General features: G+C 38.2%; 1 protein-coding gene across 3 annotated transcripts in view; it reads left to right on the forward strand.

Annotated features, from left to right (window-relative positions):
- LOC148937666 (uncharacterized) overlaps positions 1-20,832 on the forward strand; it is a 137,479-nt gene extending 116,647 nt beyond the window's left edge. The window contains exons 5-6 of one of the 3 annotated variants that reach the window (XM_089071633.1): positions 5,639-5,936; positions 6,408-20,832. The gene's annotated coding sequence lies outside the window, so the exon portion shown is untranslated. Of the gene's footprint in view, positions 1-894; positions 2,500-5,638 lie in introns of those variants that run through there. The other 2 variants (XM_089071631.1, XM_089071634.1) reach the window with 2 other exon arrangements.
- The last annotated feature ends 3,615 nt before the right edge of the window (positions 20,833-24,447 follow it).

A 24,447-nucleotide genomic window follows, 5' to 3' on the forward strand; every position in this document is an offset into this window, starting at 1 on the left:
TACGAGTCCATCTATGCGAAAAACAACATTATGTCTGATTCTGAAGAATTCTGAAATTAAAGCCGCTCCGTGTCGTTATCGCGATGGCGGTTAATTCGTCGAATTGAATGAGAATTCGTCGCCTGTGGACGATTACAGCAGCCGTGATTGCCTCAGTCGGCGATTCGTTCGGTGTAAACGCCGTTTCTCGAATCAGGTTTAAAAATTCGCTTTCTCGGGCAATGGCAGTGACATCGTCGCGGTCTTGTAAAGAGTTAACTTTACCTCAAATTGCCTAACGACTTTGCCTCTCGGCTTCGATGAGCGTTCCAATGGCACGAGTTCACCCGGCGACAGAATAAATGGAAACACGACGGCATGCCGTATGCACTGATAAACCGGAACATCCGTTCAGTGCACCGTTCTATTCACATGACTGCCTCAGCACATTCTGCACACATCAAACGATTTAATCCCGAATGATTCGATGATGCTGAAAAAACAGAAACTCGGTATAAAATTTACATATGAAATTTCTGAAAATAGTTACATTTATTATGATGACTTATTTGCATTTTTCAACAATTCTAACGTAACAAATTGGTATTAATTGAATGAGATTTATACATCATGATGCATAGACGGATAGAAAGTAACATACATCTCTTTGCAAATCCAGTTTTTTTATTTTACATATAAATGTAATCGACGAGAAAACACAAATTTCGAAGTTCACTCCTCGCGTATCTAATTATTGAGTTAAATTTTTACTTAAAAATCCATTTTTTATTATTTTTTTAAGATATGATATTGCAAAATAATTTCTGTATTTTATCGAAGTTCACGAAATACAAGTAAGGTGTAGGCGTAGTCTTTGTGAAGTGACATGATGAATTTTCTTTGCGTGTTCCGCAGATTACGTCGACGTTTAATTCGCGCGGGGGAGCCTTTAAAGCTGTCGAAAAGCATTTCCAGACCGTAAAATGGCACCTCGCGGAGCGTTTTTTCACGACTCAAATCGGGAAGATTGTAAGTTCCTAACAAAACGCCTGGTTCTCCCAATGTCGTCGTGGACAGGCTAACGACTTCTCCGCTTGACTTTAATGGACATTCCACGGCGCGATTTTACTCGGCGATTTGAATTAATGGAAACACGCTGACATCCTATTTGCACTGTTAAAGCGCAACGTCCTCACGGGCCTCCTCCTTTTTTCTCCTCTCTCTCTCTCTCTCTCTCTTCCTCTCTCTCTTTCTCTTCAATTTTTTTCTCTCCCTCTCTCGCTTTCTCGCCACGTGCATAGCTCTCTATCATCTTCAGACGATTCCAAGCGCGTTTCACATCGCGCCACGATGCCAACGTGGTATTAAGCGATTACGGCGTTAGCTTTAGCATAGACTTAAGCTCGCACGAGCGAGTGTGCATATTAATCGCGCGGATGGTCTCGCGCGAGCGCCCAAAGCGTATCCGCCGCGAATTCAGTTAATGCGCGGAAATCGATGTGTGATTACAGCCGGGAAACAAACAATCACGGTGTAAAGTTCTGCGTAACGGTCTCTCGGATCGCTTAAAGTCACAAGTCGTGAAACGACGATTTTCCGAAGACATCGCGCGAGCGAGAGCGTCGGTTGAATTACCATGACTTAGTTCTTTTCTGCAATCATTTCTCACATTTGTGTGTAAATATTTGAAAAAATTGTTTTTTTTTATATATGTTTTTCTACAAATCTACAAATTCGACAGGAGCAGATTTCTATATATTAATTTAATTAATAAATTCATACATTTTATTAGCAACAGTCAGATTATCAGACTATGATTAATGAATCAAATATATTTAGATTTATATTTAAATATATCGAGATAATATCATGACATCTTACAAATATCTAAAAGAGTTATCTAGGGATCTTATATTTTTATAAAACATTTTATGTAATTATTAGATAGAAAGACAGCTTTAATTTAATCTCGATTCGATTTTCAGAAAATCGATTTTTTTCTGTTTGATTTTTATACAAATCGATTCTCCTAACAGGAAATCTATTTCCCTAAATATTATAACATATTATTATTATTATGTATGTTTCATGTGCACATGTGGAATTTACTTGTTTCTCCAGCATTCCATTATAGGATGTTTTGGTATAGTTTTAAAGGGGACTCAAAAAAAGATATCATTAGAATGTCTTTTGAGATTCACGTGTGTTTCTGAATACCTGTGTGTGTGTGTGTGTGTGTGTGTGTGTGTGTGTGTGTGTGTGTGTGTGTGTGTGTGTGTGTGTGTGTGTGTGTGTGTGTGTGTGTGTGTGTGGGTGGGTGTGGGTGTGTGGGTGTGTGGGTGTGTGCATATGTAGAAGTTCAGAATTGTAACGTTATGTCGTGTCGATTGGGATGCGCGACATTATTTATAATACGCAGTCAGCAGATCGAGAATGGTAATTTATGATATCCGGAATGTAGCTGCGTCGAGCCATTCGAGAGTTGTTCCGATAACGATCGTCATGACGATTAATCTGGTGTCTGTAGAAATCGCCAGAGGTGACGTGACGACAAGGGCGGGTACAGCTCCGCCAGCGTTAAATTATCTCTGACGCAAATTAACCGGCGAGAGCGGATAAAGCAAACGCGCCTGCGTGCGGGCGAAACGCAACGAGACAGAAGTGAAGAGGAAGCGAAGCATCGGGAGTGAAGAAGCTGAAGCGAGATAGACAGCCAGCAGTAATCCGACTCATGGTATTGTTTCACCGACGGAAGTCACTCTTTTTATTATGAGACACTTCCGGCGCCGGGAGGCACGTCGACATTTCTGTTTACAAAATATACATTCCACGTGAATGCTTGAACTCCATGCGTGTTCTCCGTGATTTTTAGAAGGATAATTTTTTTTTTCTTATTTAAAGAAAAATAAGGAAAAATAAGAAATAATTAGTGTTTACTTCTGCATAATTGTTCAACTTGTATAATTGTCTTATCTTAATGTAACGTTATCTGATGATATAATCAAAGTTCAAAGTCATTAAAAAAAATCTGTGGCTGAAATATATATTAATTTTGGAACATCTTACGCAATGTATATTTATATTAATATCTTTGAATATAGAAGAGCACAAAGTTGAGAATCTTTTCCGTGGAAGACCGTGGAACAATCTTCCGGTCTACGTACGAATGGAAATATAGCGGAGTCGCAATTTTTCACGTGACGGTCCCCCTCTGTATTTTAAATCACGATCACGTTAATTTTTACAGATGAGAAAGAAAAGGGATGATGGTAGTAAAAAAAAAAAACAAAAAAAAAATCGACGCGTCGCGAAGCGTGCACGAGTGCGTTTCTGTCGCTTCGCTGGCCTAATTGCGCCCCACGAATTCCGGTAATTATCATAATTGCCCGCCGGCCCCGTCACGCCCGAATCGAGACTCTGTACGCTCTGTAGGCACGGTCGTTCGCGATGTAGCCGCACACAGCCGGTCTGGGACCCCGTTTCTCGTTTTGTCCCCTCGCCATTGCGCCGCGTTTCGTGCGTCTTTTGCGCCTGGCAATTTCCAAAATGAGAACGTAATTGCCAGATCGCCCCACGCTCGCGCCGACACGCGGGGACGCGCGGAGAATGGTGTTTACACATGTGATTTTGCCACACGTGACTCGGGCTTGTTTGTGCGTCCCTTCAAAAATTGTAACCGAGATCACTCTGAGGTCACGATGAAATTTTTCACGCGCAAACGAGAAGACGATTCGACAAAAGCCTGTAAATCTGCCGAGGTAAATTTCAAGGATCGATCCATCAGTTATTGTTTCATTTCTGTTGTAAATGTTGCAACGTATACTTGAGACAGCAACAGATATTACGATGTTACAATCGATACAGCTTAATTAACTCATTCTGTTTAATTTCCATAACGGTGTTGATTAAAATCTTAGATGGGAGCCACACGAACGTTGCGGCGCGCGCCTTCGATGGAAAAAGATATTCTCCACGCTTTATTATTTTTCTATCTGGCGCAACCGCGCGATTTGTATAATTTATTCCGGCACTTAACGCCGGCTAGATAACGCGCATCCTTCGACGCGCGAACGAAGTATGCGGGATTGACATTTGACCTGAGAATGAAAACGCTCTGGCAAATGTGTTGGAATTAATTACTCGAGCGAGCGCTATTTGTACAGCGGAGAATCAAACGATTGATCAAACGCTGCTACGGAATCGATCAATCTATAATCTGTACACGCGTTCACCGGGAGTTATAAATTTACACCGGCTATTAAAGGGATCTACCGAACCTTATCGTTCATTTATAACTGTCTGCTAACGTCTCATTAACCTCCCGCTTCCCGGAACAAAATGCGAAGGAGATAGAGTCACTGATCTCGAAATATCCGCGAAAGCTGAAGAGAGAGAGAAAGAGAGAGAGAGAGAGAGAGAGAGAGAGAGAGAGAGAGAGAGAGAGAGAAGAGGGGGCAGGAAGATGAAGTAGAAACAGAGGAAGTAGTGGACGGACAACAGATTCGTTCTGGTCGAGAAATCCGAAATGCTTTTCGTGGAGCGACTTGATGTCGCGATAATTAATTAGCAACAACTAGAGAGAGGAGGCAAGACCTTCGTGGGGGAGGGAAAAAAATATCGGCTAAATCTTCCGAAAAACGTCTGCAGATATTTCAAGAATATCAAGAGATAAGTAGACTAGGAGGATGGACGCTTAGGGATGGGAATGCGCTGGGGATACACGTGTATGTGTAGAGCGCCTCTGTCCGTCTTTTTTTTTAGTGCGGACCGAACAACCGTGCTTCGTGATCGATGATACCTCATTCTCACCGGCAAAGCGTCAGCTTGCCAACGTTAATTATCCCGGAAATTAATTACCGGCGACAAATGCACTCGGCGATATTGTGCCGGTTTCCTCGGAACGTTTCCGACGCCGGACACACCACATATCGAGCTGCTTTTCCGCAAAGACACATTATAAGTTTTTTCTCCGGGGTTAATTTCGCCGGCGATAGCGAAATCCTTTCCTTTCCTTTCCTCTCCTCTGCCGCGTTTCCCTCCTACCGTCCTTTCCCCGTCCTGCTCCAGCTTTTATTCCAGCACCCTCGTCCCACCCTCGGTCAGCACGAACTAAGAGCGGCTAAGAGCGTCGGTAGGAGCGTCTCTATGGTTAATTAAACGCATAGATCACCCCCTCTCTTGCAATCTCCGCCGACTCTTCGCTCGCTCACCCTCCGCTCACCTACGCCAGACTTCTTCTCCTTCTTTAGCAACCCCACGAACACGCGCACACTTACCCCGCGTTATAAGAGCGCGTGTGAACGCTCCTTTGTAATGACGGTACCATAAAGAAATTTCTCAACGAATTTTTCATGTACAGTTGCTAGATATATGATTATCTGCGAATTATGGTTATGGTGTTGGTATGCGAAAGAAAATTCTTTTGTTATTCGGAAATTATAATTTCGAAAATGCAATCTCGCAAAATCTTTGAAGAAAATTTTCTTCAAATTTATGTCCTTGCTACGTCATATTTCTAATATCAAAATTTAATCGATAGAAATTAAAAAAAAAAAAAAAGAAAGAATTATAGCATACAAGTCTTTCGTAATTATGATTATAATTATTAATTATTATTTTTTGCAATTAATTACCTTAACTAAAACGCTTCGTGGCCCAGTCTGTTTGCCGAATTGCATCGTGAAGAAAGCACGTTTACGCTCGGGGTCCCTTTTTACGTGATTTCGCGAAGGAGATCGCACACTATGAACTTCCTTCTCCACGCCCACGTGATGTAAACGAAGAAGAAGAAGAAGAAGGAAAGCCCTCCAGTATACCGGTTCCTCAAGAAGGCGTAACTTCGGCCTCAAACTACCGTCCACGCTCATTATCGTTTACGCCGGTATCTCAGTCGTCGATTCGTCGCCTCTTCTGGATCGATCGATCGAATAGCCCTCGTTTACCCGCTGATCGTATAAGTATGGCGTACTTCATATATACATGTATATATATGCGCAAATCGCTTATCACGTTTGATGACGCTTTGAGGTGGAAGAAAGTCGACCGAATACTTTGATCAATTCTTTGATATACTTGTAAGGAAATCGTTAAAATCAACTTCAGAGACAAATATCTCGCTAAACATGAGACTGTACAATAATTTAAATGTAACATTTAGTATATATGTAATTAGAAATAAAGATCTACAACTAAAAATATATAATCTACTTCAAAAATTAAAAATATTGATATTGTAGTGAAATAATAAACGAAATTTATTCTCAGTTGTGTATAATTAAATTACATTTTTTTTATCGCAGTGAAAACTTAGAAGAAATTTATTTTACAAGTGATGAGAGCAGAACAGCAAATCGTCTTTTTAAATCAGTGATTTTTCTGTATGTAGCTACAATTTTATAAAATTTTACTAACTTTCATTTTTTTTTTAGCCGAAATAATATTTAAATCGTCGTGATCGAATAATATTGGAAGAAAGGCCGGACGGTTACATTCCTGTATCGAAGGGATGCCAGCGGAGATGGTGTTGGTGATGGTATATAGAAGAAAACCCGAAGGAAACGAAGGAGTAAAAGAAGGTGGTGGCGAAGGAGGGTAGCTGGCGGAGTAGATATTCTTATGAATCGATGAAAGAACCGCGAGCATGCGCGCCGGAATCTTAATAACTCATGCGATACCATCCCCTGGCACCCGCCCGCCCGCTCACCCCCGCCGTCTTGTTATCCAACCACCCCTACGTTATCAAGCACCCCCCCCCCCTTCGTCCGCCCTATTGCCCGTGGCAGATATGCCGTCGTAACATGCAGGGGTGGCGTCAACACGAGAGTCGAGCATTCCTTTCGTATTTTCTCGAATATTTCGTCACTGATCGCGGAAACGCGTTCCACTCGCTGATGTGACACTCAAGAAGGCATTTCGCCTACGAAAGTACATGTTTCTTCGCGATGTAGAATACGTGACGAAAGGCAAGTAGAGAATATGATTTTTAAACTTTGTATTGAAGTGATTGAATGAATTGATTCGCTCTTTCGACGAGATACTCAATGAAATCGAACGGTATGTATAAATAAAATTATATTTTAATCTGAGAATTATTATAATTTGAGTCATAGAAAAAATTTACTTTTTATTTTTATTTTTATATTTGTTTAAATTATTATTGCCATTTAAATTATTTTATAATTTTGTAATTAACTTGATTATGCGGTTGAAATTACAAATAAAATATTTAATTTTTTTTTTTTTAGAGAATAAAAAAAAACTGGCGATAGCCTTATGATACTTTGGATGTACATATACAGAGTAAAGAAAGAGAGAATCCAGCGCCCGCGTCGGTCGACGAAGGAGACACGTCGAGCATCTCGCGCTCGTATATCTGATAGCTGGCGGCATGGAAGGGTGTGAGGGGGAGCACGCGAACAAATTAGCCCTCTATCTGAAACAACTTCTCGGAATAGCCGTTACTCACACGGGTGAGGATCCGGTCCGTATTGCCGGGCCGAAACGAAACGGCCGAGAGTGCGCCGTGCGAGGAGGATCGAAAGCTGATGCAGAGGATGAAGGAGCGAGGGAGGTAAAGGCGAACACGCCGAGGAAGGAAATAAAAGATTCTCGGTGTACGAGGCATTTCGAATTTCCAGTTCGGGGTCCGCCAGGAAGAGAGCCGCGGGGGCGGCGGATACTCTGTATCTGGTCAATCTGTGGATAAGCGGGTCGTTCGAATGGTGTTGAACAGGAGTGAATATTTATACGCGGGCCCTGCTGCCTTCGCACCTTTTTTGCCGTTGTCGTCGTTGTCGCCTACCTCTCCTCTCTTTCGGGCTTCGCCAGCGGTATCTTCTTGATTACCCGGTCCTAATTAATTCCTCAGGCTTTATCTTTATTTTTACCATGCCACGTAGCCACGCGGCGGCTGGACAGACCGATCGTTCTTTCGAATTAAGGTGGGAAGAGGGATGACGGTCGCGCATCAGGGGACGGAGGGACAGTGTAAAGGAACAGGTATGGTCATCGACTTCGTCAGGAACGTCCTGTAAACGCGACGGGCCACTATTATTATTTTACGAGTGATTGCGTGAAAGGCATTACAGGTTTATACGATCATATCGTTTATTGTAAATCCCCTTAACCCTTTATGATGCACGCAACAATCTTTGTTTATGTCAGTCAACCGCATAATTTTAAAATGCTTGATATAATAAATAATTATTATTAATAAAAAATTAATATAATTTTTTTAATTGTTATCATTTCTTTGGAATAAGTAGAATTGTAATTGGCACTTTAAATATTAAAAATGATGTTAAAATAAAAAAAAAAAACATTAAAAATCTTATCTGTTTATGTTAATTTTAATTGTAATTTTTGTGAAAGCATCGAATTTTTTTCAAAAATCTAAATACACACTTCACTTCTTCCTTTAAACTCGGCATTATTATTGATATCGTAAAGAGAGATAGGTCACGGCCAAGCCGTTAACTTTGCCAAGTAGTTTGGTCCACGCTATGGTTTCAGACGCAAGTCACGTGTCGAGAGGTACCGTGGAAATGTCGCAAGTATATTATGGAAATATATAAAGTGACTTTTTCTCAACGATAATAGTTACGCTATTAACAGAAGTAATTTGCGAAATAATAATTATTTCTATCGATGATTATCAATTGGCACTGAAAGGTTCTTTAACCGTTAACGGATAATATATGGCCAATTTTCTCAGAACGTGATAAATGCAATATTTGTATCAGGTAACAATAATCCTTATCTCGATCGAGATTAGCTTTTCTGCAATCGACTGTATAAGCGTAAGCAAAATAAACAATATCTCTTGGCGATTAAGCGTCCATTTATCTCGCTTGTCCATACATTTCCTCGGTAAAATTTGCCGATATCCTTATTACGGAGTACTTATGAAACAATATCGCATGCTTAAAATATCACCGGCAAAGAATTGGTCTTTAGCGGCCGGAAAAATAACGCGGACGGTTAATATTGACGGTACGATCTTTTTGATGAGCGTGGTAACGAGATGTAGCGGCACGTCTCTACGCCGGGACGTACGTATCATTTTTAAGCGCCGGAAATGAGTTATTAGCGGTTGCGCGGCACATGTGCTCAATTGTCCTGATTTGGAAACCTCTGATCCGGCCCTCCTCCTGCCAGACAAATTTAAGTCGTTGCGCTTCCGTGCCGCCGATCATTACTGTCAGTGATCTTCCACGGCGAGGACTGTCCGATAAGGTAACATCATGTTCGGATCGAATCGCCATCGCCATCGACAAGACTATCTTCGCTCCAAAATTATTTCTCACGTAATCGATTATCCGAAATTACTTTCTGTCAGGCGCTTTACAAGTTGTCATGCGGAATAATAACTTCATAAGACCAAAGAAAGGGCTTTCGAACTACCGTCAATTACCGTCCGATAAGATAATTTACAAAGAAAAAAATAATAAAAACTTGAATTTTTTCAAGTGTGTTTGTCAATATTTCGTAAACAATTATTCTCTGACAGTCTCTCTCTCTCTACAATTTCGAAGACACGTTTCTAATTTAATACTTTTATATTTTTATAATGGTAAATACTTCACTCGACTATGTCACTTTTGGCATATTAATATATACATATATTTCGCGCATTCCGTGATTATTTCATTGCCAAAACCTTGAAACAATCCTGCGGTCCACGCGACGTCGAATTTACCGAGGCGCTCGGTCCTTAATTATTATAACGAGTGCGTAAATTAACCGCCAACCCGCTGGCGGCGGCGCTTTAAATTAGATTTTAATTAATTTACGTGGTTACGATCGCGCGCTTTTATCAGATCCGGCGACGCACTTGAAATTCCGAGGACGAGGGCACTTTACGGCATCCTAACGAAGCCACCTGTCTAGCAGCTCTGTCCACTCTGTTAATTTTAATCGGGTGAGACGCTTTCTCGCGAATTAGAGGGGGGTAGAGAGAGAGAGAGAGAGAGAGAGAGAGAGAGAGAGAGAGAGAGAGAGAGAGAGAGAGAGAGAGAGAGAGAGAGAAGAAGGAGGAGAGAAGAAAAAGGAGAGAAGATTTGTGGAATGGTAAGGCGAGAAAAGAGTTGCTGCTCGTAAAAGACCTCCGTATCGAAGTGTCGTCGCACTGGCGGAATCACTCGGGTACGCCAAGCACGATCAAATGAATCAACAGAGGACAATTAATAGCCCGGCAACGGCCTTGGAAAAGCGTTAAGGCGCCACCATCCCCATTGGCAAGTGTGCGGACAACAGACCTATATATACCAAGCGCACGTCCTAAGGATGTTGGAAACATCAGGGTCGGCTTCCTAATCGATGTGATTTAATCTGCATGCAATAATGCGTCGACTGCAAGCCCGAATAATATATGCGAATGTGAGTGTAAACCTGAAGAAATTGAGTCATCTACAAATAAAGACAGTAAAAGAAATTATCGAAATTTTATTAAGTATAACGTTATTTTTCAAAAGAATTATTTAAGCAAAGTGCTACTCATCTAGAAAAAGTAATAAGTAAAAAGTAAAAAGTAAAATCTAATTAATATGTCTTAAAATTAATCGGGTTCTAGTATAAATAGTTTAGGTTCTAAATGGTTTGTAATAAATAGCTTATTGAAATCTTATAAGAAAAATTTAGTGGAACCAATTTTTATTTTTTTAATAAAAATTTATTATTACTAAGAAAAGTATTGTAATTAAATACTGACAGTGATTTTTTCCGACTTAATATTATACTCAACTTATTATTTGTTATATTAATGAAATGTTACAAAATAATAAAAAATTAATAAAATTTATAAATAAATATTATCATATCAAAAATATAAAAAAGAAACGTAAAAAAAGCATAGTAGTTAAAGAAAATGATTGAGAAAGAAATGATCGAGAAAAGAAAATGACGAAGAAGTTTCTTTTGATGACCTTGCTTCTTAAAATCATCTTTCCGAGTAACCACCTAGTTAAATTTAGATTAGTGTTCTGAAAACAATTTTTTCTAAGAAAAGAGGATAAAAATGGTATGTTAAGAGGATAAATGTAGTATGCAATAATTCACTTTATCCATTTTTAATTTTTCCTAAAATAAAATTTTTTCAAAATAAGATGTTTTTATAGATAATATTGTTTAGTTCTGAAAAGAGGATTAAAATTTCAAGAGATTAGACCAGGAATAAAAGATATCGTATAGCATTAGAGATTTATCTGAAAAATGTTTTTTGGCTGAAAATTGAAATGGCCGTGATACATGCTTATATTATATATATAAACGTCAAATAACTTCAAATATCAGACTGTCAATTGCACATATATTTTCATAATTCATCTTATGATCATGAATTTGCCTATATGATCCAAATTGTCACTCAAACATATGTATAGTTACAAAATTTTTTAAGATAATTGATTTCTGTCATGATGAAGTATTCGACAAAACTTGATGTTTTATATCATTGTCAAGGCTCGTTGTGAGAGAAGCACTTGGTGCACAAATTCGCAAATCCGTGAACGTCGACGGATCATAGAAGGGAAAATCTCTGCTCATTTAACCGGCCCAAGGGTTCAACCCTTCCGACGTTTCCACCCTCCGACAATATTTAATGCATGTTTTAAGCGTAATTAAATGGCAGAGGGTTTGCGACCACGACCGCCCTCCCACGCAAATTATCGCATTTAACTCCCTCCTCGTCAACCACCCCCTCTTTCTCCTTTGCCCTGATCTCTCATCGGTTGTCCGCCACCATAGCGGCATTTCAGGGCGGCTTCGCTAGTCATAATGTACTTTTCATTAGCTCCGCACCCCTTTCGCAGCGCACATTCAAGCTTGGAATATTCATCGCCTCGAACAACCCTTTCTTCAACAAAGTTCAGCACGCGCACTCTGTAATTCCCACGGAACACTCAACAGGTTTTAATTACCATCGACAAACGCCTCATCGACAAACTGGTTACAAATGACGGTAGATTGCGAAATGTAATTTTTCTTAAATTGACGAAAGCGTTTCGCGATCACAAGTTAATTTAGGATATTTTTACGAAAATTGAAGAACAAATTTTTGTTATTTCTAAATTTTAAAATTACATTATTTTTTCCCTTTTCTAATAACTTATATTTTAAATATTAAATGTCGAATGATTAAGCTTTAATCCAAAGAATTGTCATCATTTTTAATATGAATGAAAATTTAATCAAAATAATAAGTGATTAAAAAAATGTCTAATGAAGATTAATTTTAGGAGTCATTTTATAGCACTTCGTAATTTGACTTTATTTTGTTTTGAGTCAGAAATCATTCGATATTTATTACATTTTCTGATTCAAAAGAACACTACTGATATCACTTTGTTGCATTACCCTTCGCGATTTCATAGATCCACCCTTCTGGTCCTCGCAGAGCTCCAAAGCCAAGAATAACCCTTGCTTTACATCTCACCTGTTGCTTGCCAACCCTCAACACCCCCGGTGCCAACGTTTCAACGGGGGTGGCTAATTAAAGAGTCAGACGATGGCTGGTTTCGCGGCAGCTTAATACTCAGCATCTTCCACCCTACGAGGGTCGGCTTCGCAACCTCCTTCCTACTCCTGTCTCGCTCGTTTTCTCTCTTTTTAGCGGGGATGGGACACGGACCGCGACATCCACCCCCCCCCCCCCCCGATCTTCGTTCTTCTCGGTTTCACGGGCTCGGAATTAATTAGCAACTCCAGTTAAACAGGGGACGGACGGCGTCGTGGCGACTCATTTAGGGGATGTTTATTTTAACTTCAGTTTCCCACAGCGCGGTCTTTTCTCTTATCCAAGCCGTGATCCCGGAGGCTGGTGACTTTTTTATTACTTAATTAATTTCTTACCCCGACTTCTTTCTCTCCTACGTTTTCCGCCACAATACAACCGCTGTTTTTCCCGCAAAGCGTACCCTCTGCGCCATTCTCTGTCACTGTTCTCCGTTTTAACATCTTTTATGCAGTAACCTGAACTGCAAAACTGACTAGAGCAATACAAATAAAAATCTCATGATAATGTACCTCTCATTCTACTTTTTATTCATCTCGTATAGTTTTTATTTACAAGAAATACGAAATTGCCGCATATTTATTTGGCCACATATTGGTCGAGTTTAATTATATAACATCAAAGTAATTTAGATGAAATAACATTTGTTTAATATAATGTGTTATGTTTATGTTGCATTGCTATTTTTTTACTTTGTCGTAAACAACAAAAAAAATTTTAACAATTTTATAACACAATTGTATTTATAAAACAGAATATAACGTTAATGTAGTTAAAATGTTTGTTATATAACATAAATTTAATAAATTTTAAATATTTTGTTAACAATGTTATACATTGTTCTTATATCCATAATTAATGCGTTTTAGGTCTATAAATAAGCGTGCATCTGTGTGAAAGGACAGTCCATTACATACGCTTACAATTGCTAAGCAGGCGACAATGATGGAGATGAATATGAGAGGATAGAATATCGATTTACACACATTAGAAAATATTTATTAGATCATTGAAATCAGAGAGCTGAAAAGTTATACGTATACCTATAGCCTAAAAGTGATCTAAGTAGCACAAATTGATTGGCAAACCATCAGCCAATCAGACCGACGTCTGGCCAACATTCTGACTATAGGAGCAATTCGATTTCATGGCTCAAAGCGCTATTGACATCATTCTATTTTTATTGTATGAGATGTAAAACAAGGATAGAATGCCAATAGTGCTGTTCGGGCTGCCTAAAAGTTTTTACCTGTAGCTTAAATGCTATCTAAAAGTTATACGTATACCTACTTATACCTATTATAAAAATAGAATAAAAGAAAGATGCGACGATCATTAGTTATGATCTCTCGATGACTAGATTTTAAGTTAGATCATCTGGATTGCTTATATCATAAATATAATATATTATCTCTTGAAAAGACTGAAAAATTTTTATAGAATTCTTTAAGGGGTATTTTGTATATACATTCAACTCTTCTTTGATCATCTTAATGATGTTACGTAGTGATGTTGAATCAAACAAACTCCGACAAAAGCGTTCAAACTTTTCATAAATGTCACGCTTATTTGCACGTCTAAATATGTCAGTTGTAACATTCATAGAATAGAACTTTTCTATTCATTTATGAACGAATAACCTGTTCTATTTAATTTACCTGTTCTCAGAAAAAACGCATTATTAATTATGGAGTGTTTATGAAATACATCGAAACATACATAGATACACAGACTCATACATACATTTTCTACATATGAATAAATTTTCGTGTCAAATTTTTGTCACATTAGGTATCTCACATTAGGTATCGAAATCTAATTCTAAAAATTAAAATTTAATGTTATTTCTTCATGTAATCTTCTAGCAATATCAATTTTGTAAATATAAGTTGTAAATATAAATACAATTTTTACATGAAGCAAATATTGTTGCAATTTGATAGCCATGTTAAAGTAACAAATAGTAAAAAAAGAACTACATTAAAAAATTGTTCTCGTTCTTAACACGAATTCCTATGGTAGACATTAATGCGTAAACTTTACGAACAAGAATTTCCAAATCTGTAAATTACTAAATTAATACATAAAAAAAATCGACACAAAGAAGTATCGCGATCTGTCGGTAATGCACACGAGTTCAGTATCTTAAGTAATATTTTAAAATGCAAATATAATTCTGTGATCTTAAGTTTGTATTTAGCGAAATATAATTAAATTGTTCTATGACTATCATTAAAGATCTCGGAGTCTCGCGCGGGAAATAAATATCGATCACGATTGTGTATAGCATATCGAACAAGGAAACGATCTTTCAAGGAAATGACGAAGAGTCGCATATGTCCGTTTCTCGACATGCTTCATTTCTTTCTCCCTTCTCCTCTCTTCCCATCCCTTCCCTCCCCCTCTCTTTCTCTCTTACTCTCTCACTCTCACAGTATCTTTTCGGCGCAGTTTGGCTGCAATTATTTCCTCGTTATTTTTCACCGCGCGAGCGACTCGCGACCCGCTGCCTAATTATCGCGGTGAAGATAATCATCCCAATGGACCGAAGGCCTCCCTGCCGCCGCGGCCACCATCGCCGTCGGGCGGCTGCCTCGTCCTCGAGAAGAGAGCCCCGGAGAGAAACCCTGTAATTATAATACCAGCGTCGAATGCGAAATCCGGGTGTACCGTGGGCAAGTGGTGCGAGCGAGAGGCAGAGAGGACGAGGGCGAATCGTTTCTCGCGAAATTGCTTACGGCTCTCCGCATTTCTGCACGTGAAACCCTTGCAACGCAATGGCCAGCCGAGGCTGAGCCAAGCGTGCCGGTCGGGACACGGCGCACACGAGAAGAAACGCTCGCCTTGCGTGCCGTGGCACTGAGGACACGGCAAATTAGGTGTTAGAGAGCCGCGAATTTACGAGGTGACTTTTTTACGCGAGCGAGAAATCCTGCTGAGAATAGAATAGTTTCGAATCTCCCGCCGATCACGCCGAGCGACGGGGTACCATGAATTGCGCGCGGTGGTGGACATCCGATCTTTTCCTCTTGCCGGAAAGAACATTTACGCAAGGAAGAAAGAGAGGAACGTGTTCCCAGAATATAATCACGGGATAACGAGTTCCGTGAAAAAAAAAAAAAGGATTTAGGTCTGCTGCGATCTCTCGTTCGCACTGCGATCTACTTCACAGTAGTCGCGAGATCTGATTGTTTTTTTATATACACAGATCTTCATTACTCTAATTATAAGTGAGATAATTAATCATTAATTTTTTTCCACAATATTACATGCATCTTATCTTTGATTTATATTTTTGATAATAAATTACTTTTCAAAAGAAGAATAAAAATCAGACTGTTGAATAAAAATGTATCCTCATTGTACACTGAGGGAAAGGAACTTTATTGTAAAAGGTAACCATAAATCAATTAATTTGGATAAAGGGGTCGATTAAAATTGCTTAAGCAAAGCACGATTAACGGAGGGTTTATCAGTAAGGTACTTTTACTTCCGTGACACCGAGTCCGGAAGCTTATCTAATTAATTTCGTCCGTAAGAAAGAATCCCTTGATGAGGGTTGGGTGCACCATTTTAAAAAACTGCGCGCAGGAAGGTGACGAGGAGGAAGAAGATTGGTAAGAGATAATCGGTAGATGGGGAGAGAGGATCGGGATTATTTCGTTATGTCTCGCGGCGAGCTGGGTCGTTCGGCAATTAACTCTCCTATAATTATCTCCCTCGGTCTTATTAGCTCATTCCACTTGAAGTACTGTTTGCGTTGATTAGGGAACAAAGTAATATCCGGTAACAAAGTATCTCCCTGGCTATGTTTCGTTCTTCGTTTCATTTAGATTACTCAACATTCAAACAAATAAAAATATTTAATCATACGTTGTTAATGAATATAATTCTGCGTAATGGTAAATTTTCGTGATGTACTGAAATATAGAGAATATTGAAATATACGCGAAAGAAAGTTAGGGTATTTGGGAAAATCAAAAGTTTGCGATTTATAGGAATTTTATTTTATTTTTAATAAATTTTTTTATATCTTTTAAACGTAATACTTTTGTTTCTTATATGTAATACGTATTTTTACGTAATACTTGGCAACTTAAATAAACCGGATGTTTTATAGATTAATGTGAAAATGTAAGAATAATATTTGAATTTACAGAAATAATATTTGAATTTTTGTCACATGCACGTTAAGTCACGTGTAAATCAGCGATACTGCGATTGCTCGAGCTGCCATTGTTCGAATAGCACTACATTTTTTATAATACTGCTCACTGAATTATTTTTACTGGTGCCAAAATCTAAAAACTTTTTTACGATCGCGATAAAATTGGGTGCAATGGAATAAAAAAAAATAATTCGACTATTTATTCATTTTATGATACAATTTATGGAAATACTATTCGTTAGAACTAATCATGAAATTATTATTATATATAATATAAATATTGTTATGATTATCACAAAAAATGCTATTGAAAATATTACGTCACGAAATCTTTTCTTACTGGTAAATTAAACCTAAAATTGAATTATAAGTAATAAAAATTATTAGACAGTACAATTATAATGAAAACTTTTAATATTCCGTTTTTAATAACAGAAATTAATATAAGAAATTTTATTCTTTTAACACGTTGACTGCCACTGTCATTCATATTTGGAAATCAAATAGGAGTAACTTCACGATGAACTGCGGAAAAAATAGTCGATTTGCTGAATTAGTCAAAATTGGATATAAATTCGATATGTATTAAACATAAATTCGACAAGACAGTATATAAAATAATAATCACGTATATCTTATTTTGTCAATAACTTTTTAATTACCCAGGCAGTTTTATTGATTGACAAAATGCTAAGGCATTGATCTATATTGCTTAATGATTTGCCAATCGATATGTGTAACTCACGAAGGAACAGAAAATTTGGAAAATTATTCAGAATCATTCATATTTCAGAATCTTAACGAAACATGACATCGAGCAATTTGATTTGTTTATCTAAGTCAATCTCAACTTTTGCAGAAAAAGGAAAATAAAGGAAGACTAGAGGAAACAAATTTTTTAAAAAGAAAATATTTTCTAAGAATTAATAATAATAATAATAATAATAACAGATTAGCTCAGATATGAAAAAATTAAAAGAAAGTTTTCTTTACTTTCACTATGTCAATCTAGTTCCGTCAGAATATTCTTATATTCGTCATTTTAAGAAAGAATGACAGATGAATATAATCCCCTTCAAAATAAATGTCAAATTTTACATGGCAATCTACGCGGATGCAATTATCGTATTGGCGAGTCTTTTACTTCACTTCTTTTTATTTACTTTTGTACATATTTTTGATAATAATCATTATATCTGGATATCTGTACTACGATCAGAGAGTTAACTTTCTCACACAGCGCGTGTATTAGCGTTTGGTCCTGCACATATTTATCACTTTAATTCTCGACGCTAGATCGAATTTCGCGGTGTCGCTTAACAATTAGCGCCGATACATCATGTCCCGCGCATGCCATTAATCTTCATCAACGGCATCAGCATTCCTTCCTCTCTCGATACGTCCGTCTTGCCTTTCGTCTGTCTGCAGGTTAATCGAACGTTTAGGCGGTTGCTATGTCGTTTGGGCATCGGCAACGATTAAAAATTCTTCTCTAATAATACTGGTCTGCGTTACGACTTACATTCTTAAAAATAAAGGCAAATACAAATTATAAATTATTACTTACATGTACAAAATGCCTTCCAATCCAATTTGATAGAGATAACGCATTATGACTGGCATTGGCAAGAAAAAAGGCATACATATCGATATATTTCTCTCTCTCTCTCTCTCTCTCTCTCTCTCTCTCTCTCTCTCTCTCTCTCCGTTATCCGGATTGCCAGAATTCTCTCCGTTACGATTTGCTCACGGGTCGCGAATCCCGTAAAACTATCCCATTTTTTGCGATCGTGGTCAAGATTTCGCGGGGTCACGTGTTGCCACGTGAGAATGCGCCTCGACAACGAGGTTCGCGCGCCGCTGTGTTGTGCGCCCGTGCGCGCGGTTGGTTTAAGCGCGATTAATCTTCGTTAAGTAAGCAAGCAAGCGAGCCCTTCCACTTTCATTCCGTGCAGACGCACACCACGTACGCGTTCCCACCACATATATATGCGCACACCATCGACACCTCGCGCGTACGGTGCACCATGAGTAGCGAAGTATCAAGCCTCCGATTCCCCCCCCCCCCCCTCACCGGTCATCCTCTCTCTTTCTTACACGTTCCCTTCACGTTCTTCTTTCCTCCCTCTCGCTCGCTCGCCCGTGTCTTCCAACGTCGTATCTCTTCCTCGCGTCCGCGCCCGTTTAGTTATGCCAGAGCCCCGTTGTGTGTACACACACCGGGGCGCTGATTAAATCTGAGTAATTAAGGGAGTTAACCTCGACTTAACTTGACTTAACGCAGTCACGCCCGCTTGCCCACCCCTCATATTTGCGCCGTTTACACGCGCTTTACATTGTTCCAGTAGAGAGAAGGAGGAAAAGAGAGAGAGAGAGAGAGAGAGAGAGAGAGAGAGAGAGAGAGAGAGAGAGAGAGAGAGAGAGAGAGAGAGAGAGAGAGAGAGGATACATCTTCCGCTACCTCCGCCCAACGTCATCCTCCTTCGTCTCCTTCTTTCTCCTTTGCCCTCTTTTGCATCCTGGGATTCCTCGTATATGCACGCACGCATGCACGCACGCATGCACGCACGAACGCTCGATTCACAGTTAATTGCTATGCAAGGCTAATTACACAGCTCGTGCCCGCCAGAGAAAAGAGTGCCGTTCCCGAGCGATGCAAATTAAACGCGTGGGCTCCCAATCGCGTCGGAGTTGCGCGAGTAACGAATTGAACTTTGTTGGCTGTCGAGGAAATAGTGATTGGGCGTTGGTTAATTAGGGTCTCCGTGGTTTAGCGGACGTGATTAGTGTCCGTCGGGACGCGTCGCGCGTAATGGCCGCGTAAGATTTATTTCCGTCTGCCATGGCGTGTGACACGCATCGAACGAGCCTCCACTCGCGGGTATAACGCCAGGCCGATTGTGTAAGTTTTAATCAAGACACTTTCACATCTAAGCGTAGCGCGGAAGTCGCGCGGGATTGTAACCCCGTGTAATCTAATAATATAATTAGCTCCAAGTCCGAGAATATCGATGTTAAAAGAAGAGTTTTCAGTTTTCCTTCTCAGCAAATTTGCAGTCGTATCCTATGAGTGTAATTCGGCGAGACGGAGCACGTCTCGTAACTGTGTAAAACTATAATATTACTCTTTTCAATATATGACAATCATAGAAATGCTAAGAGATAGATCTAATAGAAAACTGTTCACTGTAATTGAAGTTCGTCCGAAGAACCAGTAGCTCGGCACTGGCGAATCGATGTTCTTAGATTATCGAATTAATATTCTGCAAAAGATCGGTTTTCCAAAGAAAAAAAAAAATGGTATAAGATGAGAATAGTACTTTTCATTTATCGACACATTCATCACCTTTTCAAATATGAAATCTATTGTCAAGGATTTCTTCGCACCAAGAAAAAAAATATCAAAAAGTAATTTGTACATTATTGTCCACATTTAAAAAAAAAAATCGCAAAATGAATAGCTCGAGATTAGTCCGAAAAACCAAATGACATTCATATGTAACTGTAACATATATCTGTAACATATATCTGACTGTAACATATATCTTCGATTTTCAAATTTTCATTTAACATCTAGCACCTCGTCAGATTTTATTGGCGTAAATTTCTATATAAGAAATGCTTCTTGAAATTATGTCCAGATTTAATAAGAGGGGAACCAAAGTGATTAGTTAAAAAATTAACTTTTCTTTATTTTATCTGAAAATCCAAGTTTTGAAGAATTATATTTTTAGAGTTTTAATTTGATTTGAAAAAAAAAAAATAATAAAGTTAATATCAAAGCTTTCCAAAGCTGAGTATTTCCAAAAAGCATTCGAGACAATACAACAGGATGTCTATTCAAATTTGAAATGAACCATTTTTACCTTGGACGATTTACAAATTAGTTGACTAGAAGTCCTACCTGATACTAAAAGTATATCTATGAGTATGTGTATCTAAAAGTGCATCTTTTTTATATTCAAAAACTTTTAACAGTTTCAGATATTTTCTAACTACAAAATTTGTAAAACCGAGTAATATTTGTGAAACCATAGTAATGAAAAGACCTGTCAATATTCTATATGTTAGAAAATTATAAATAAGAATAAAAATTATTATCGCGATAAAAATTTTTCTTTATACAAAAGATGGATGGAAAAGATTTGGAATAATTCTGCGAAAAAATAAAAAGAAATTCAAAAACGAATAGAAAAGTGAAACTGTAAGCGCCAGAAAATAACAAAAAAATTCTTTTTCCAAAAAAAACTGTCTTATCTGTAGAAGATTTATTATGTGATCTTGGAATAGCAAATTAACAAATTCACTTTTTATTAAAAACCTGTTCAAACTTGAAATTTTACAGGCAAAACATTTTTTGAACACGTTTTTCTTGAAATCTTTAAATTTTTGATCTCTTTGAAATTAAATTGTCTAAGTAAATGGTGAAGAGTATAATTAAAGATAACTATATTTTTCGAGCCGTTAGCCCCCTTAAATATTCCAATACATCTGTAAAGAGATGCGTTACGAGACGCGACGCGTTAAACAGTCGATTTGACATCGCTTATTGACATAAGCTACGACGGTGCGGGGCGTCGCGGCGCTGAGCGGAGCGAGGCGAGGCGTCGCGACGCGCATGGGTTCCGCTCGCGCTCGAGCATAGGAGGAGAGGTGCCTCGCCTAATTAGCCCGGTCGAGTATTTCCGTCGCGTGACGTCACGTGAGCCTGTTCGCCTGGCCCGCGGCCAGCCTCTATAAACCGAACTATAAACCATATTCACACCCACGCTACACAATTAGCCCGTGCCTCACAACCCGGGGAATTATAATATCCGAGAAACCGTCGGTCGTTCACGAAGCGGTACAGCCCGTTGCGGCGCGCGCGCGCGCGCGCGCTGTGCGTGGATGCGCGATGGCGATAGCGTGCGCCCGTGAGTCGAACCTTCGAGCATATAACGCCAGACAACCCGATGTACAAAAGGGTGGGAACGATGCCGTGCACGGCATTTCCCTCAACGATCGAGATCGTGATGTAACCGTAAAAGACATGATGTAACGTGCCGTCTCGTGGAGCGTGCCTTGTAAGTACAACGCGGGATGTAATTGTCTCGTTGGTAGCATCTCTATATAGCAATATTTCACCGAGGTGTATCAATTATTGACGCGATAACTATAGAGGAAAAAAGAATTTATATCGTACCATGTTGTAATACACCCAACCATCGTAGGGGCAACCTTAGAGTACAACGTACAACGTAGAATTGTCTTATTTTTCGCAAATGTCTCTTTTTTTTCTCTTTTCCCTTCTTTTTTTTTTTTTTCTTTTCCTTCTTTTTTTAAGACAATTGCGCCTGGATGTTGAGAGGGAAATAAGAAGTCGCGGAGAGAGATTTTTGAATTTTCCTCATGGCAACGCTCTGCCGACGACGCCTCTGCCACGGATTTCGTCGTAATCTCACCTACGCCTTCTTCCTCTTTTCCGCGCGCCGCCCGAATACCAAGTTTCGACTGCATTCACCTTCCCCTGCGCTTCCCTCCTTCGCCCGTCAGGCCACCCCCGCCGACGACGACCTCGAGACGCAAATATGAATGCGCGCGAGAGTCCATATATCCGTCGCGATCGTCTTGCAATTGCGAGAATTCTCTGATTTTTCGGACGTAAATTGTAATCTCGAATTTTACAGCGTTTACAGACAGTATGATTAATCAATATTTCTATTTCTTTCAAAGAAAGGAAATAGAAATTAAAAAAGAGATACTAATAAAATACATATAAAATACTTTCTTATAACTCCAATATACCATTCTCAATATACTTTTCTAATTGTGTTTAATATGATTTTTAATAAATTAAGACAGAATTTGTATATATAAATATTACAAATTTTATGTATAATAATTATATATATATAATAATATAATAATTAACACCGAATCATGTCTTTAAAAAATGATGATTAATGAATGACTTCATTGATGTGAAGAACCTAACTAGAAATCCTTTGAATTAAACGCTAGTTTACTTTAGCCTTCCATGACATACCGGTTTAATCGAGCTAAATCTTGATGAAGATAGATGATTCCCGATGTCTACTTGGTCTAGATTGATTTAATCTATTATTTTGGTCACATCATCATACTGTGTCATACTCTAATTCATTTTGGTTTTCCTTGGCATGCTTTCCAACTTCAGATTGGCTTACCTCATAAATGTTGCTTTTGTACCAGCTTACTTTAATCGATATCTACCGGCGAGAGCTTTAAGTAGGAATATTACATAATACATTGAAGCAAAATTAAATAAAATAATTTATTAGATATAATTTATTTAATTAATAGTAATTTAATCTTATTTTACATTGGTTATTTCTTTGTTTTATAACTTTATAATTTCTTTTTAATTTCCTACCGATAAATGTCATTAGAATTGTATACATTTGCGATGCATTTAAGTTTTAAATAAAACTGAAGTTTGCACACTTATAAAGTCCCTTATACGTTTTACTTAAAACGTAAGACTCGAATCTTAAACGTGCCGTGGTAGGATAGCGTCATAAAACTGTGGAGGGTAGTGCTATGGAGCCGTAGGGGAACATCCCCTCGGAATAACCTCCCTATCGAGACATCGAGTATATTGGTAGTGAATGTTACCAATTTTAAAGTTGCAAGACCGTTAGAAGCTTGTAAGAGAACTGACATCGAGACATCTTGTCTCGAAATGTTACGAAAATTAAATTACTATTAACGATTTGAATGATTCTGATGCCACAAAGTAAATTATATTAAAAGTAAATATATAATTTTACTTATTTAAATAATATATATATATATTTTTTTTATTATTTTTATATTATGCTAATTGAATTGAATGGTGAAATTGAATTTTACAAAAGTGACAACAGTTTGTCTCATGATTGAAATTACGGTACAATATTTTTTTAAAATGATAGAGTAAAAAAATAAATTTATAAATAAATAAATATATTGAAGACCTATTATTTTATCTTCGCTTAAAATTGCATATGTTTCTGCGGATATTAAATTTCAAGTTAAAGGGGCGATATTGATATATCGATTGTCAAATAAAATTTGTTGACTTTCTCATGTGCCGTTAACGATTGTCTTTCCTCTTTGACATTCTCCATCTTAATTTTATTTGTTCTTATGCAGCTAATTTTTAAATAGATATTTTGGTACAATTATTGTACATCGAGATAGAGAAAATATGAAAATCAAGCGGTCCATGTTACCACATAACTTGGCGCAGCGCTTTGCGAAATTCTTACATCGGCTCACATAATTCAGCACGACAGTCAACGAATTAATATAATATTATAATGTCCGTGATCGCGATATATAAAATAAATAACATGGTCGGCAATCATTCGACGAAATTTCAATCTATAAACTCGTAAATTGAATCGATCTAATGCGCGGGAAGTGTGAATTCGATCAAATATGTTAAATCGATCAAGTATCGCTTCTACAAGACCATTTTTATAAAAGGAATGCCGTGGGTGGGGCGTGGGGAGAGGATGAAGAGAGATAATACATTGTTAGAATAAATCAAAGGAGTGCGAATAACTAAGTATAAATCCTGTTTCGGATACTCTAAACTCTGTTTCGAGAAAAGTTGTGGAAAGGTGGAGCATAGGTATATGGAGGGATATGTAATAGGATAGAGAAAAAAGGAAAGGAGGAGTAAAGTAAAATGGAAATGAACTTAAAAATGAAAGTAGGTATTGATGATTCAGATTGCGAATATACTGGATTGGTCCTAATATTCATCTTCGATTTTTCTATCTTCTCT

Source organism: Pogonomyrmex barbatus, unplaced genomic scaffold (assembly GCF_055798465.1).
Source record: "Pogonomyrmex barbatus isolate J1 unplaced genomic scaffold, ASM5579846v1 scaffold12, whole genome shotgun sequence".
In the NCBI taxonomy this organism is placed as follows: Eukaryota; Metazoa; Arthropoda; class Insecta; order Hymenoptera; family Formicidae; genus Pogonomyrmex; species Pogonomyrmex barbatus.